The following is a 14,919-nucleotide window of genomic DNA, read 5'->3' on the forward strand; positions in this document are numbered from 1 at the left end:
CAAAAGTGACGTTGTGATTTGTCACAAGTGCAACAAAGAGAATCATTTTGCAAAAGATTGCAAGACAAATGTAGTGAAAGATAGAGCATTATACCTTAGAATGGCTCAAGAATTGGAAGATAAGGAAAAGGCAAGGGCATACGTAGGCCATGTCAAAAGAGACCATCAAGTTTGGTCATCCGGAGATGAAGAAGAAGCCATCAGCAATGTCAAAGGAAAAGGCAAAATATGCATGCTGACAACTACGGATGATGATGGGTCTACAAAGCTGGAAAAGAACTACTGCTACATGGCAAAGGATGGAACTCTAAGCATCGTCGAACAGGTAAAACTTATGATTCAAACTCTAAACTATAGCATGCAAGACTGTCAACCATTCATAGATAATCTTAATGACACATGTGTTGCCGTCCTTACAGACTATAACAAAGCCTTAGATAAGAAGAACATAGCGTCCCAAGAGATGTTTCATGTAAGAGGACGACTGGACAACAAAAGACTCAAAATGGCTATGTTAGAAAAGGACTTAGAGTTAGAAAAAGATGCAAGAATGTTGAGTGAAACACAATTAGAGATAGCTTTGAACCAGAGAGATTTAGCTCAGAGTGAAATTGTACGCTTAAATCTTCTGATAGAAAAATTGTTCAATGAAAGTGAATAATGGAACTGTGGACAATACATACAATTGGGGTTGGTCCAATGGATATCCTACCGCAAAGGATTCCTCACCCCGGTTTAACAAAGATCAACCGTATGTCCCTCCGGACCGAGAATTTCATTTCCCAGTCAATGACAAGACCTTTCCCGGAGATATCAGAACACACTTCGGTAGACTTCATAATCTAAGTAATAACTGTGTCATCGAGGAAATTGTGCCTGAGGTTTCGGGTCACACAAGTGATCAAACTCCTATCTGTGGCACAATCTATTCAAATTCTCAGACCTCATCAGTTGTTGATGAAGAAATTGTCATAGAGAGTCCCGAAGTCTCACAGGACTTCCCATTTCTGCCCACAGACCGCAGTGTCTCTCACTGTAGTCGTGAGCAACAGAAGTCCCACAAAAGTCCCACTGAAGTCCCAACTCAGACTTACTATGCGGTAGTCAAATCATCCTTACCGCAATCATCAATAAAAGGCTATGTGACTCTTCAGCCAATTCATCATGAATTACCCATAGAGAACTTTGAAGTGGGTCAATGCTCTCAAAATCCTGAATCTTCAAGTTCGGATGAATCAAGCCCTCGTTTTCAAAAAATTTCAAAGGCTTCCAGGAAACCGCATCTGAACACTAATGACTGCGGTTCTCCAAAAACCTTAGCAAAAAAGGCTTTCAAAGAGGAAATTCGATCCCGAGGCACAAATCGACAAAACTTTTCGAAAAACAAAAGGCATATCAGATTTCCAAAATCTAAGAGTCCAGAAAAATTTGTTTTCTCGCACTATTTTTCAAAAAACTCTCCCATCAAGAAACCATGCAAAAAGGAATGTACAGTTTGAACAGTCATTCCTAACTCATCTGACACAACCCAAAAGAAAGAAAGGTCTTTTCGAAGCAATGGTTTTCAAATCTATTCCTCAGATGATCCAAAATGGAAGGGTATTTTACCCACTCCAACACTTTTAAAATCACATCAAAAGTTTAACAAGTGGAAGGGCATTTTACCAAATCCAATAAAAAGGTCCAAAGAATCTACACGTGCTAAATCTTTTTCGAAACAAACTTTTTCAAAATCCAATAGCACCAATGTCAGATCTTACCAACCTCGGACCGGTCACAAGTCTACTTCATCATTTAGACCACTGACCAAACCAAGTGTCAGAACAAAAGACAAAATTTCAGCATGTCAATGTTAATGTAGTTGTCAGAAACCTCGTAACTTTTCCAAAACACGCAACACTCCAAAAACTCACAAACACCCAGGACTAGGATCAAAAGTTGACACGAAACCCGTCCCTGCAACCTCGGTTCATGCATCACTCAGAAATTCACCTATTGTCCCAGGCTCCAAACTAGTTTGGATGCCTAAACTAACCGTGTAATTCTCGGACTTTGTGCAAGGAGGAACAAGAAGAAGAATGGTTAATTAACAGTGCCTGCTCCTTGCATATGACCGGAAGGTTAGAATACCTTCGGGATTTCAGGCCAATTTGCAACGGTGGAAATGTCACATTCAGCAACAATGCGAATGGGATAATCCGAGGTCATGGTGTTATTACTACGGGAAACTTCTCTATTCAAAAGGTTGCTTATGTAGAAGGCCTTAAACACAATCTCATCAGTGTTGGTCAACTATGTAAGGCAGGCTACTGAGTTGAATTCGATGATCAATTTTGCTATGTAATGACAAGTGATAGGAGCACGTGTCTAATCAAGTCACGATACGAAGGTACTATGTATCCTCTGGATGTATCTCTGATCATAGGCAAACCGCAGTTATGCTTCCTATCCAAAGCTGTATCCGAAGTCAGCTGGCTATGGCACCGCAAGCTAGCTCATCTCAACTTCAGATACATCAACAATTTGGTCACCGAAGAACTAGTTAGAGGTCTCCCAATCCTCAAGTTCAGCAATGATACTCTCTGTCCTGCATGTGAATGTGGAAAGCAATCCAAAGCAAGTCACCCCATGGTGATTGACTCCTCAATTTCTGAACCACTGGAACTCTTGCACATTGATCTCTGCGGTCCATCCACCGTAGCCAGTCTCCATCACAAGAAATACATACTGGTTATAGTAGATGACTTCACACGCTTAACATGGGTTTTCTTTCTTAGACTCAAGTCAGAAACACCACAGATTCTCATCAATTTCATCAAGGAGATAGAACTTCAAATCAAACTTCCAGTGCGTCGCATCCGAAGTGATAATGGAACTGAATTTACCAACCATCTCTTAAACAGTTTCTTGGTTACAAAAGGTATCACTCATAATTTCTCAGCTCCTTACACTCTGCAACAGAATGGAGTAGTTGAGCGAAGGAACCAAACTCTGGTAGAAGCAGCCAGATCCATGCTCAACTTCGTACACCTTCCTCTCTACTTCTGGGCCGAAGTAGTGGCCACCGCACGTTTTGTGCAGAATCGAAGCATTGTGTGCAAACGTCTCAGCAAAACACCGTATGAGGGCCTTAACAACCGCAAGCCAAATGTCCGCTTCTTTCATATCTTTGGGTGTAGATGTTTTGTGATCAACAACAGAGATCATCTTAACAAGTTTGCACCGAAGTCTGGTGAAGGCATCTTCCTTGGCTATTCCACTAACAAAGTTGCTTACAGGGTTCTCATTAGACGTACAAGGCTAATCATTGAAAGCTTCGATGTGAAATTTGATGACTATCACATCCGCAACACCGCTCCATCCACTGAAACAACAACAATCCTAGAAAGTGATATTCCTGCCTCTTCGGGTCCACTAAACCTAGTTGAAGTAAACTATGACGATCTCTTCGACCCTGTAGAAACAGCCAAGTTATCCGAAGTTCTTGTGTCTCAGGAAGCTCAACAGCAGCATGCTGATGTATCTGGTCCATCTCTATCCGAAGTAGCATCTCTCAATACTTCCACCTTGTCGGTTGATGGGGAAAGCTCCACTCCGGATCAAGTAACAACCATCGAGGTTCCAGTACTTGATGTAGCTGAAGTTCCCATCCGCAGAGAATCATTACCATCAAACGTCTCTTCGGACTCGGATGATGAAAACATAGAGAACATTGACACAAGAACAGAATCGAGGATTATCACACTCTCATCCGCAATCCAGGGGGAACCCTCTCATATTCAACGGGAAATCTCATCCGCAATCCAGGGGGAACCTGTACCATCTTCCCAAGAAAACTCTAATCCCACCTTCCCAGTTCAAGATAATTCAGTAGGATGTTCTCAAGTCCAGGGGGAACTGCCATCTCCAACCGCAGAATCTTCAGATATTGAAGATGTTCCCTCTACCGCAGCTGCTGATTATCTGCAACCCCGTCTACACATATGGACGAAGGACCACCCACCATGTCAAATCATCGGCAACCCATCCGCAGGTATCCAGACTCGATCTTCCAAGGATTTATCTGATCATTGTCACTACGCAGCATTTATGTCCTCGGTCGAGCCCCGAACGATCAAAAAAGCATTACTAGAACCAGACTGGATATACGCAATGCAAGAAGAGCTAGAAGAATTCAAAAGAAACAAAGTGTGGCAGCTCGTCCCGAAGCCGCAAGGTCACACCATTGTTGGTACTAGATGGGTGTACAAGAATAAGTTGGATGAATCCGGTGCGGTCGTCAGAAACAAGGCAAGGCTAGTTGCCAAGGGATATAGTCAACTTGAAGGTATTGACTATGATGAAACGTATGCTCCGTTAGCACGAATGGAAGCTATCCAAATCTTCATAGCATACCCAGCTCACAAGAACATCAAGGTTCATCAAATGGATGTGAAAAGTGCTTTTCTCAACGGTGAATTAAAAGAGGAGGTCTATCTTCAGCAACCTCCGGGCTTTGAAAGTATTTAATTCCCAGACCACTGCTACAAGCTTGAAAAAGCAGTCTACGGTCTAAAGCAAGCCCCAAGAGCGTGGTACGAGACTCTCTCTGAATTTCTTGTCTCGTCCGGATACAAAAGAGGAGTGATTGATCCCACTTTATTTAGAAAAGCAAATGGTGATCACCTTATGCTTGTACAAATATATGTGGATTATATCATCTTCGGATCAACTGATCAAAAAATGGTGAATGAATTCGCTAAGCTCATGACCAACAAGTTCCAAATGAGCATGAATAGAGAGATTAACTTCTTTCTAGGACTTCAAGTGAAACAAGTTCCTCAAGGGATATTCATTCATCAGGAGAAATACACCACCGAACTGTTAAAGAAATATTCAATGGACAACTGTTCTTCGGCTAAGGTCCCCATGGCCTTCGGATATAAGATATATGCTGATCCCTCAGGCGAATCAGTGGATCACAAGACTTATAGAGGTATCATTGGCTCTTTGATGTACCTCACCGCAAGCCGACCAGACATCGTCTTTGCAACAGGTGTATGCGCAAGATACCAGGCTGACCCAAAAATGTCACACATGACCGCAGCCAAGCATATTTTAAGATACTTAATGGTTAGCAAGACTCTTGGCTTATGGTACCCCGCAGGGAATGACTTCAGCCTACAAGCATTCACAGATGCGGATCACGCCGGATGCAGACTAGATCGAAAAAGCACCTCCGGTAGATGTCAATTTCTGGGAGGAAGACTCGTCAGCTGATCATCAAGAAAACAAAGTTGTGTATCACTGTCTACCGCAGAAGCTGAATATGTGGCCGCAGCCAGCTGTTGTTCACAAGTCTTATGGATGAAAACACAACTTATGGACTACGAATACAGAATGCTGCGGATACCAATTTATTGTGACTCTGAAAGTGCTATAGCGATTTCTCACAATCCAATTCAGCACTCCAAGACAAAGCATATTGAACTACGGTATCACTTCATCAAAGACCACATCCTGAAAAATAACATTGAACTAATATTTGTCCATACTCATGAAGAGATTGCTGATGTATTCACAAAGGCACTTGACTCTACAAAACTCAACAGTTTCTTGCAAATGTTAGGAATGATGAATCTGGACCCACAATTCTTTTTGAATTGATAGGTACCGCAGACCATCCTTGGTCTCTGTTGCGGCCCTAACTGAAGTTACTTATGATAGATGGTTTTGGTATATCATGTGTACCGCAGTATATGTACCGCAACCATATATCATATTTATCCTTCAATGGTCCTTATTGTTTGTTGTTACTAATTTTTGTTCAAGTGTTCTCCTCAGTTTTTCTACTGCAGTCATCCAACCGTCCATCCGCAATGACAAATGATCCATCCACAATGAAGTCTCAATCCGTAACCACATTGATAGTTTTCTCAACTGTTTCATTAATTCTTGAATCATGGTGTGCTATTTAATGATCCTTCATTAAATAAGAAAAACATTAAAAAAAAACATTCCTTGTGTAACTGTCCCTCTTCCCTTTTTGAATAAACCTTGTGTCAGACCTATTTTAGGTATGATGACAAAAAGAACGTTTTTCCATAAACAAATCCTTTTTTAACCTGTCCCTTCCTATTACCCCAACACGTCCAATCCGTTACACCTTCCCCTTTACACAACGGATTAAACCCACCCTCACCACACGTTCTTCCGACGTGATGTTTTAGCCTGACACTTCATTAAATGCAAACCCTTTTTGGAAAATCTCGAAAAATAATTCAAACCTTTTATTAATCTGTGGCTGAGATTTCATCTCCCAATCGAAGAAAACACCCAAACTTTTTTTTACCTTATCTAATTTCACCTAGGGTAAAAATCAATTACCGTTCCCATTCCACCACTATAAAACCCCTTCTTCTTCCCCAAGAAAGGTTTACGCCTTTTGAACATCGAACTTATTCTCCATTTTTCTTGCACTCTGTTTCTGCAACCTTCTTCAACCTCTCAACAATGGTGAAATCTGGCATTTCGAAGAAACACTCCAAGGCATCTGCCTCAGCAAACCCTACTGGTTCGGACTCTGCAATAAGGAACCAAATGCCAACGATTGCTTCAAGCAATTTCAGGGCTGTGTTCGAAGAGCATTCCTCCTACAATGCTCCGATCAAGCTAATGCTCAAGTTCCTGACCAATCACCCCCTGTTTGGCCCCTTCGATTCATTCACATATGTGGTTCCTCTTTCAACTCTGTTCAAATGTGCCTTCTCTGCATATCGACCCCTAGAAAATCTTCAAGAAGTGCATCTGCATCTGATGAATGATTCTTTGGTCATTTTAACCAAGGAAAAATTCCTCACTACCATCAATCTGCTAGTTCATCCTTCAACCAAGGTTTTTACTCCGAGCATGGCGGACATTCTTTCTGCACTCTACCAAATGGGTTACCAGAAGAAGATCAAAGGCACAGGCGAGTTCAAGAAAAATCAGCTGCCTGCGGTGTGGCAATTCATTTGCCACTTTGTGATCCGCAGCCTGTCAGGCCGAACCGGAGGCACTGATAATATGAGTCTCAAGCTATTGGAGTTGGTGTGGAGCATTTTCACTGGCCACGACGTTAACTACGGTCATATCTTGTGGGATGACTTCTTACAGTACATTCCCAAAGAGAGTCCAAGAGAAAACCCTACCGAACTCATATTTGCTAGGTTCTGGTCTCTATGCATCTCAGATCTTCATGCGGATGCAGGACTTAGCATGGGCAATGATACCAACCTCTTCATCACTAAAGATCTTAAAAGGTACAATCCCTCTACTGATCAATCTGTTTTTGGACCCATCAGATGACTATCAGTCCACATTATATCTTCCCTTGGTCTTGAAACTGTTGATGTCACATACCATATAGAGGCTACGGAAAGTATTAGCCCATACCTTTCTACCCTGCCTCTACAAGCCACATCCGCACTCACCATTCCTGGTAGTACCGCAGTCCCATCCTCCACCACTCTAAGCCCATCAAGGCCCCCACAACGTCTCCAAGAAACAAAGAACCCCAAAGAAGAAAGATGCTCCCAAACAAGCTGAACCCTCAAAGAAACGAAAAATCATACAAACTGTGCCCTCAAATGACGAATCAACTGAAAATCGATCTCACTCTCCCTCTATGAGTGATTCTGATGAGGATGCACAACCCATCTCTATCCTAAAGAAAAGAAAAACCGATGCCACTGGCCAAATGCGTGACCGGACTTATACCGCAGCCTCTCAAAAGGCTCCGGTAGTCCTTGGGGTGGCCGCAGACCCATTCAATACCACAATCGAATTCCACTCAGACACAGAAAGTGTGTCTGTTTCAACTCAACGTGGAGGCTCACCCCAGCTCACTCCCAAGGGGATGGAACTGGTTCTCACCCTCAGGTCTCCACGGTTTCCCGTCTACACTTCTTTTCCCCTGAGGAGTTGAACTCCATCCTTTTTTCTGTAACCCAAACACTGCAAACACCTTCCCAACCGCAGGGCAATTCTTCCGCCTTTTCCAGAACTGAGCCGAGGCCAGACTTAACCACTGGTCAAGGAGACCAAGGAAGCTCAGGAAATCCTACTCTGCTTACATCTTTTACAGGTGGTTTAGGCACGGTGAGCACCAATGTGTAAGGATCCGTGGACCCGAGGCACACCTCGGTGCGATTCCAAGGATTTGACGGTGATGAATCGAATGATTCATGGTTACATTACACTCCAGTTTCTGAATCCGATGTCAAAAAATATGTCGCTTTCCGTAGGGCATTTCAAGCAAGGAAGGATCAGCAAATCAAGCAACTTCAACAAAAACAACATGAGATTCAATCCGTAGCCAAGTATTGGGCGGACGCAATCAACAATGCCAATACCGTAGCCACCATTCTAAAAGTACAAGAGTGGATGACCGCAATGGCTGAGACGATCCACAAGGCTCAGTCCACTCTTGGTGGTGAAGGTACATCCAAGGTCCCTCCAGCTCCAACTCCAGCTGTTCGAGATTCTCAAGAAGAGGGGACCGCAATCGAAGTTAGCTCAGCTCCTACCTTCGGATTCGATGATTTTGATCTCAATGAGGTAAATCAACCTACTCTTTCTGATGATCATCTAATGATTTTTGATGAAGAAGAAGAATCTAGTGGCTCTCAACACTCAACCTCCAAGCCAAAAACTAAGAAGAAGAAGAAGAAGAATGCAGTAACCAGAAAAGAATTTCTAAGTCTGCAAGCCAAAGTCGACCAAATTCTAGCTGCGGTAAAGCCCACACAACCGCAACTTGAAGACATTCCAGGACCACAGTCCTTAATTGAAATTGAAAGACTGGAAACCCGTGAACGATTGGCTGCTGAGTGCATTTCCCTGAAAGTTGAGATGGGAATCCGATCCCTGGATACAAGTCGCCAGGCTGATCACAAGCAATTCATGGCTGTTGCGGAGTGCCTCATCTCTGAGGTATCCACAATCAAGGCAGACTTACAAACAGCCATTGCGGACAAATCAACTCACTCCCAAAAGCTGATAGCTGAGACTCACACTGCCTATGAGTCCACCATCTCAGTCCTTCAATCCACAATCAACAGACTTCAACGATCTTTATCGTCAAATTTTCATGGCCCGGAAATTCTTCAACTTACAAAGGAGATTCATCGACTACTCTTCAACACCGCCATCCCAGACAATCAGCAACTGGCTGATGCTCTTAAAGCTCAATTCCAGGAGGTGTGTGCCAAAGTCGATGGTCTCAAACAATGGCTTGAGGATGCCCCGGTGTTGCATTCCTCAAGAGGGGGAAGTGATGAAGACCATCATTCCAACAACATTTCCCATCATCAAAGTCCCCCATCATAACTGAAAACGTTCCCTCACCGCAACCATCACCTCATCAGACACCACCGCATCAGACGTCACCACAACGTAAGTCTCCGCCAAAAAAGGAAATCACTCAACAACCTCCCTCTCCTGAGCGACCAAAGACCCCTCCCCACTTCAAAAATTTAGCTTCAAACATGGCATCCGAACATACAAATGACTCCCCCGCAATGCAACAGAAGAAGAAAGACTGGAAAGCAACCAAATTTGCGGACCTCATCTGGAGAGAAAACGGATTCGACATTACTATGGATGAATCATTAGTCAATTCCTGGATCAATCCCCACCGAAGACTGCTGGATGATGACTACAAACCCTACCTTACCTATGCTGAACCCCCTTCTGATGGTTACTGGGATGTTCTAATCTCCCCAAATGCTAAATACTTCACTGTATTTGAGCCATTTGACCGCAACCTGCCTGACCACAAGAGACTGCCCATGGAATTCGAAAGACTTAATCGATTCTATGCTAAACATGCTTCTTCCATAGAGAAAATCTGGTCTAATGATAGACCATCCGCAGTCAAGAACTACAAGCCCCGAAAATTCATGAAAGCTGACTTCATCCAATACACTCTTACAAGAAGGAATCACGACTATGTCCGCACCCAAGCTGACTTCCCATGTATAAACCCTGAAGAAGTCTTTCTGATAGCAAAGGTGTTCCATAACAAATCCAAAAAGCATCCGAAGATGAAGATAACACTTGAAAGGGCAAGCATTTTCTTAAGGGAAACTGTCTGTGACTTCGCAAAAATTGATACAGACATTCACCCTGTTCTAGCCAAGAAGTTTGATCTTCCACCACTTGACCCCGCACCAATGATTACTGAAGGATTTCAAGAAAGATCCCTAGGTGCAACAAACTTTCCAGATCTTGGAGTCATCTTCAAACGGAAACTCAATGATACCAAATATTTCATTCCGATGACTGCCATGAATCGTCTCATAAGAAAGCAGATTGAAGTTTGTCGAACCGCAGTTGAAAAGTCAAAACACACAACTGCGGAAGTCAAGTTTGAAATTTTAAGAAGGATCACTTGGTTGGAAAATGTCAGGAAATTTTGGTGGATACTGGTCAAGTTTCTAAAACTTGATAACTGATATGTGCATAATTAATCATATGTTTAACATATATTTCTATTCATTTTTGGCTAATTATATGCATAATATGGACAAAAGGTACTTAATAATGCTTATATTGTGTTTTCCGTCCAAAAGACATGCTTGGAAGCAGAAAGGAAAAAGGAGAAGCAATTAGAGACCAAAGAATGAAGAAAAAGGGAAAACTACACACCTACTCGGCGAGTCCACGCATGTACTCGGCGAGTTCATTAGAATGTTCCCGAAAGAAAAGTCAAGATTCCTTACCGAACACGGATTTCACACTAGTACTCGGCGAGTCCACGACCTACTCGCCGAGTAGCCCCTGTTTTGTGATAATTATAAATAGCGGGTCTTAATCCGATGGAAGGACTACTGGAACCTTTGGGGAGAAGCAAGCTGCAATTGAAGAGCCAGAAGAACCCTAGAGAACGAAGATACAACCTAGAATCCAATTCCGAAGAAGATTTGAGGCACATTCTCATTATTCTACTTAATCTATTGTTTCTCAATTATGGTTAGACAATTAGAATTCGTTTTATTGCTGTTAATTACCTCAATCATGAGCTAAAACTCTTAAACTTCTGTTTTGGGATACAAAATTGATATTATGGTTTGATTAATGGTAGGGTTAATTAAATATTGGTGATTTTGTTAATTTTAGCTTGTTAAAGAACCTTGTGTGTGAATGATAACTAATTTTCTGTTAATAGGAAGATAATTAAATAGTATGAACATCTTTTAATTATCAACCCCATATGTTTATGTGACCACTTTATCATATATCTAGGACTAACGAACGTGAAACTAGAATTAATAAGAAAAATTAGGTAAATTCATGTGTGAGCTTGTTTGATGACCATCAGCAAGAGGTTAACTAAAGGACCAATTTAGTTAGCTATTACAAGTCTAAATTAACCCGAATAAATAATCTAGTAAATTAAATTAAATTAGACAACTGATCACTGTTTGAGTTAGTTTGTTTTCTAAGGATTATCGTAGCGAACGCAAGGCTAATCACTTGAATCGGTAGCCAATAGAAGAATTAATCCATTGCACTATTACCATAATATCAACCATAGGATCAATTGAGTTGAACTAAACAGAAGTCCCTTTTATTATTAAATTCAGTTAAATCTTTATTTTTCTAGTTCTTAGCCTAAGTAGTATTAGTAAGTTTCTAGTCTTGTAAAACTAGAGAAAACTCATATTTACTATTTAATTTAGATAAAATTAGTCTTTAGTTTTAATTTACCATTCCCTAAGTTCGACACTCTACTTACCCAACTATACCACTAAAAGACAGGTTCACTGCCTTTGTGTGCTTAATTTATAACTCAAAAGTAGGATTAAAACCAGTGCATTTCACACACATCAAGTTTTTGGCGCCGTTGCCGGGGAACGGTTCTAAATTAGCACTAATTTCTATTTTTATCGATCCTTTGTGTGGGATTTATCTTACACAAAGTTAATTCTGAGGTAATTTAGTAGTTAGTATAGGTTTTGATCAATCCCTGTTTTAATAAATTAAGTAGAAAATTTTTCTGTTTTTACCTTGAACTCGCCGAGTGCACTCGACGAAACTCGGCGAGTCCATCACTGTTCACAGTTTTAGCTTTTATTTTATTTTTGTTCTTTTTACGTGTTTTTCTTGTTTTATTTGCAGTTGTTTCATGACCCAAGGATCTGATACACCTTTGATCCCTCCTCTAGACGACCCGGAATCCGCCCTAAGGAAGAACAAAGGAAAATCCGTTGGAGAATCCGCTTCTTCAAGGAATTCGCCACTAAAGAACCTAAAGTCCGTTTTCAGCAAGAAGAAGAGCAGCAAATCAGGAGCATCCATCGCCTCTTTAACAATCGAAGACCCAACTAAAGAAGACGCCGAGTACGAGACCGAGGAAGAAGAAGACCCTACATTCGGTCACGTTTCCGATTCCGACGACGAATTAGCTATTCTCATGGCTAACATTGATGAAGTCCCCATGGGGGAATGGAAGAAGAGGATACACGATGATACCGGACCGGGACTTGTGCAACCCGCAATCCCCGCTACTGCTACTTTTGAGCTCAAGGGTCACATCCTGGCTCTACTTAAGGAGATCCCCTTCACAGGCAAAGAGCACGAAGACGCTTACAAACACTTGGACGAAGTCAATGATGTAGCTGATTATTTCAATGTTCCAAATGTGCCTCGGGAAACTCAGCTACTTCGCATGCTTCCGGTTACTTTGAAGGGTGCTGCCAAGGATTGGCTCAAGTCATTGCCCCCAGGATCTATCACTACATGGGCCCAAATGAAAGAAGAGTTCATTGATCAATTCTGCCCGCCATCCAAGATATCCAAGCTAAAGAAAGCCATAGCTAACTTTGAACAACAAGCTGGAGAATCACTATATGAAGCGTGGGAGAGGTACAAGAGCCTGCTAAGGAATTGCCCACATCATGACCTCAATAGTCAACAAGAAGTCTCCATCTTCTATGATGGAGTAAATGTTACCACTAGGCAATTACTTGACTCGCAAGGTCCACTCACGAAGAAGGCACCTCCAGTGATAAAGCAACTAATTGAAGAATTCTCTAAGCATTCTAGAGAATACCACAATCCAAGAAATGATGTGACGAGGGGGGCCGCCTATGCAGCTTCAGAAGACTTGTCAGCAGTTATGGCTATGCTAAAAACCATGGATAGGAGGATGGATAAAATGGACCAAACGATACATGCTATTCGGGTGGGTTGCGAAAATTGCAATGGGCCTCACCTTACTAGAGACTGCAATTTGGATGAGAATGGCAACAAAAAGGTGCAAGTTTGTTACTCAAGTGGGGACCGATATGATGAAGATTGGCGTAGACCAAAGAAAGAGTGGCTCCCTTATGACGAGTACAAGAAGGCTAAGGAGGAGAATTTCAAGCAAAAGGGAAGGGGTTTTTACCAAAAGGAGGATCCATCATAAGAAAGAAAACCAAGTTTGGAAGAAATGCTTACCAAATTTGTAGCTGCTTCAGAAAAGAGACATAGTGATCATGATGCTGCAATTCAAGAAACAAGGACCATGCTTAGAAACCAGCAAGCATCTATCCACAACATAGAAACGCAGCTAGGGCAACTTCCTCAACAAATAAACCAAAGATCACCGGGCGAACTTCCTAGAAAAACCGAAAACAACCCACGAGGCGCGCACATAAACATAGTCACAACAAGAAGTGGGAAAATAATCACTCCTCTGGCCCCTATTCAGAATGAAGCACCCAAAGAATCACAGAAGGAGGAAGCAGAAAATCAAAATCTTCAATCTGACAGCTCTACTCGCCGAGTACAGAATATGGACTCGGCGAGTCCACTGCCAAATCCGAACAATCAGACCCCTGAAAAGTTTTACCAGCCGTCATTGCCATACCCAGCCCGAGCTAAGAAAGTGAAGCAGGAAGAGGAGTACCAGAAGTTTCTAGATCATATAAAGGCTCTTCAAATCAACATACCCTTCATCGAAGCTGTCGCACAAATGCCCAAATATGCAAAGTTCCTTAAGGAACTTCTCACTAATAGAAGGAAGATGCAGGAAGTGAAGAAGGTAGTCCTCAATGAGAATTGCTCAGCCGCCATGCTCAACAAACTACCAAAGAAGAAGGGTGACCCGGGGAGCTTAACTTTACCTTGCCAATTTGGCAATTTAGCTACCACTCATGCCTTGGCTGATTCAGGAGCAAGTGTGAATTTAATGCCTTATTCATTCTTCAAGAAGCTGGATCTCCCGGAACCAAGACCAATTCGTATGGCGATTCATTTAGCTAACAAGACAATCACTTTCCCAAGAGGAATATGTGAAGACTTAGTGGTCAAAGTGGACAAGTTTGTATTTCCCGTTGATTTCATAATTCTAGACATGGAGGCGGATCCTCAAGTCCCAATCATCCTTGGAAGACCCTTCCTCAACACGACAAGTGCTATAGTAGACATGAGGGACTCGAAGCTCACTTTGCGGGTAGGAGAATATTCAGTCACATTTGGGGTTGATCAAGCTATGAAGTATGCACGGAATAGTGACGACACGGCATTCTCAATTGACATGCTTGATGAATTATTGAAGGAATGCATAAGTGAAGATTCCAGCAAGTTCACAATTTTTGATGAAGAATTTGATGCAGAAAAAGACTTAATGGACATCGAGAGGCTGCTGGAAGAAGCTGAGTTTGAAGAATTGGTGAGGCAATCTGACACTTCAACTCGCCGAGTAGGGCCGATCTACTCGCCGAGTCCAAGCGAAAAAAAAACAGAATTCGTAAATTCAGCTACCAACTCGCCGATTCCCTTACCTAAACTCGGCAAGTTCAACAAACAGAACCCAAAAACTGAGCTCAAAAAGTTACCAGAACATTTGGAGTATGCCTTCCTTGAAGATGGCCATCAAAAGCCAGTCATTATAGCCTCTGACCTTTCCAA

The 14,919-nt window shown here is 42.2% G+C and overlaps 1 non-coding gene across 1 annotated transcript; it reads right to left on the reverse strand.

The window, feature by feature from the left end:
• Positions 1 to 12,820: 12,820 nt before the first annotated feature.
• On the reverse strand, positions 12,821 to 12,927 carry LOC145117893 (small nucleolar RNA R71). The gene has a single exon (XR_013712886.1). It is a non-coding gene; the product is annotated as a small nucleolar RNA R71 (small nucleolar RNA).
• Between the last annotated feature and the right edge of the window lie 1,992 nt (positions 12,928 to 14,919).

Source organism: Lactuca virosa, chromosome 5, assembly GCF_052849685.1.
Source record: "Lactuca virosa cultivar CGN04683 chromosome 5, Lactuca_virosa_CGN04683_v6, whole genome shotgun sequence".
NCBI classification, from domain to species: Eukaryota; Viridiplantae; Streptophyta; class Magnoliopsida; order Asterales; family Asteraceae; genus Lactuca; species Lactuca virosa.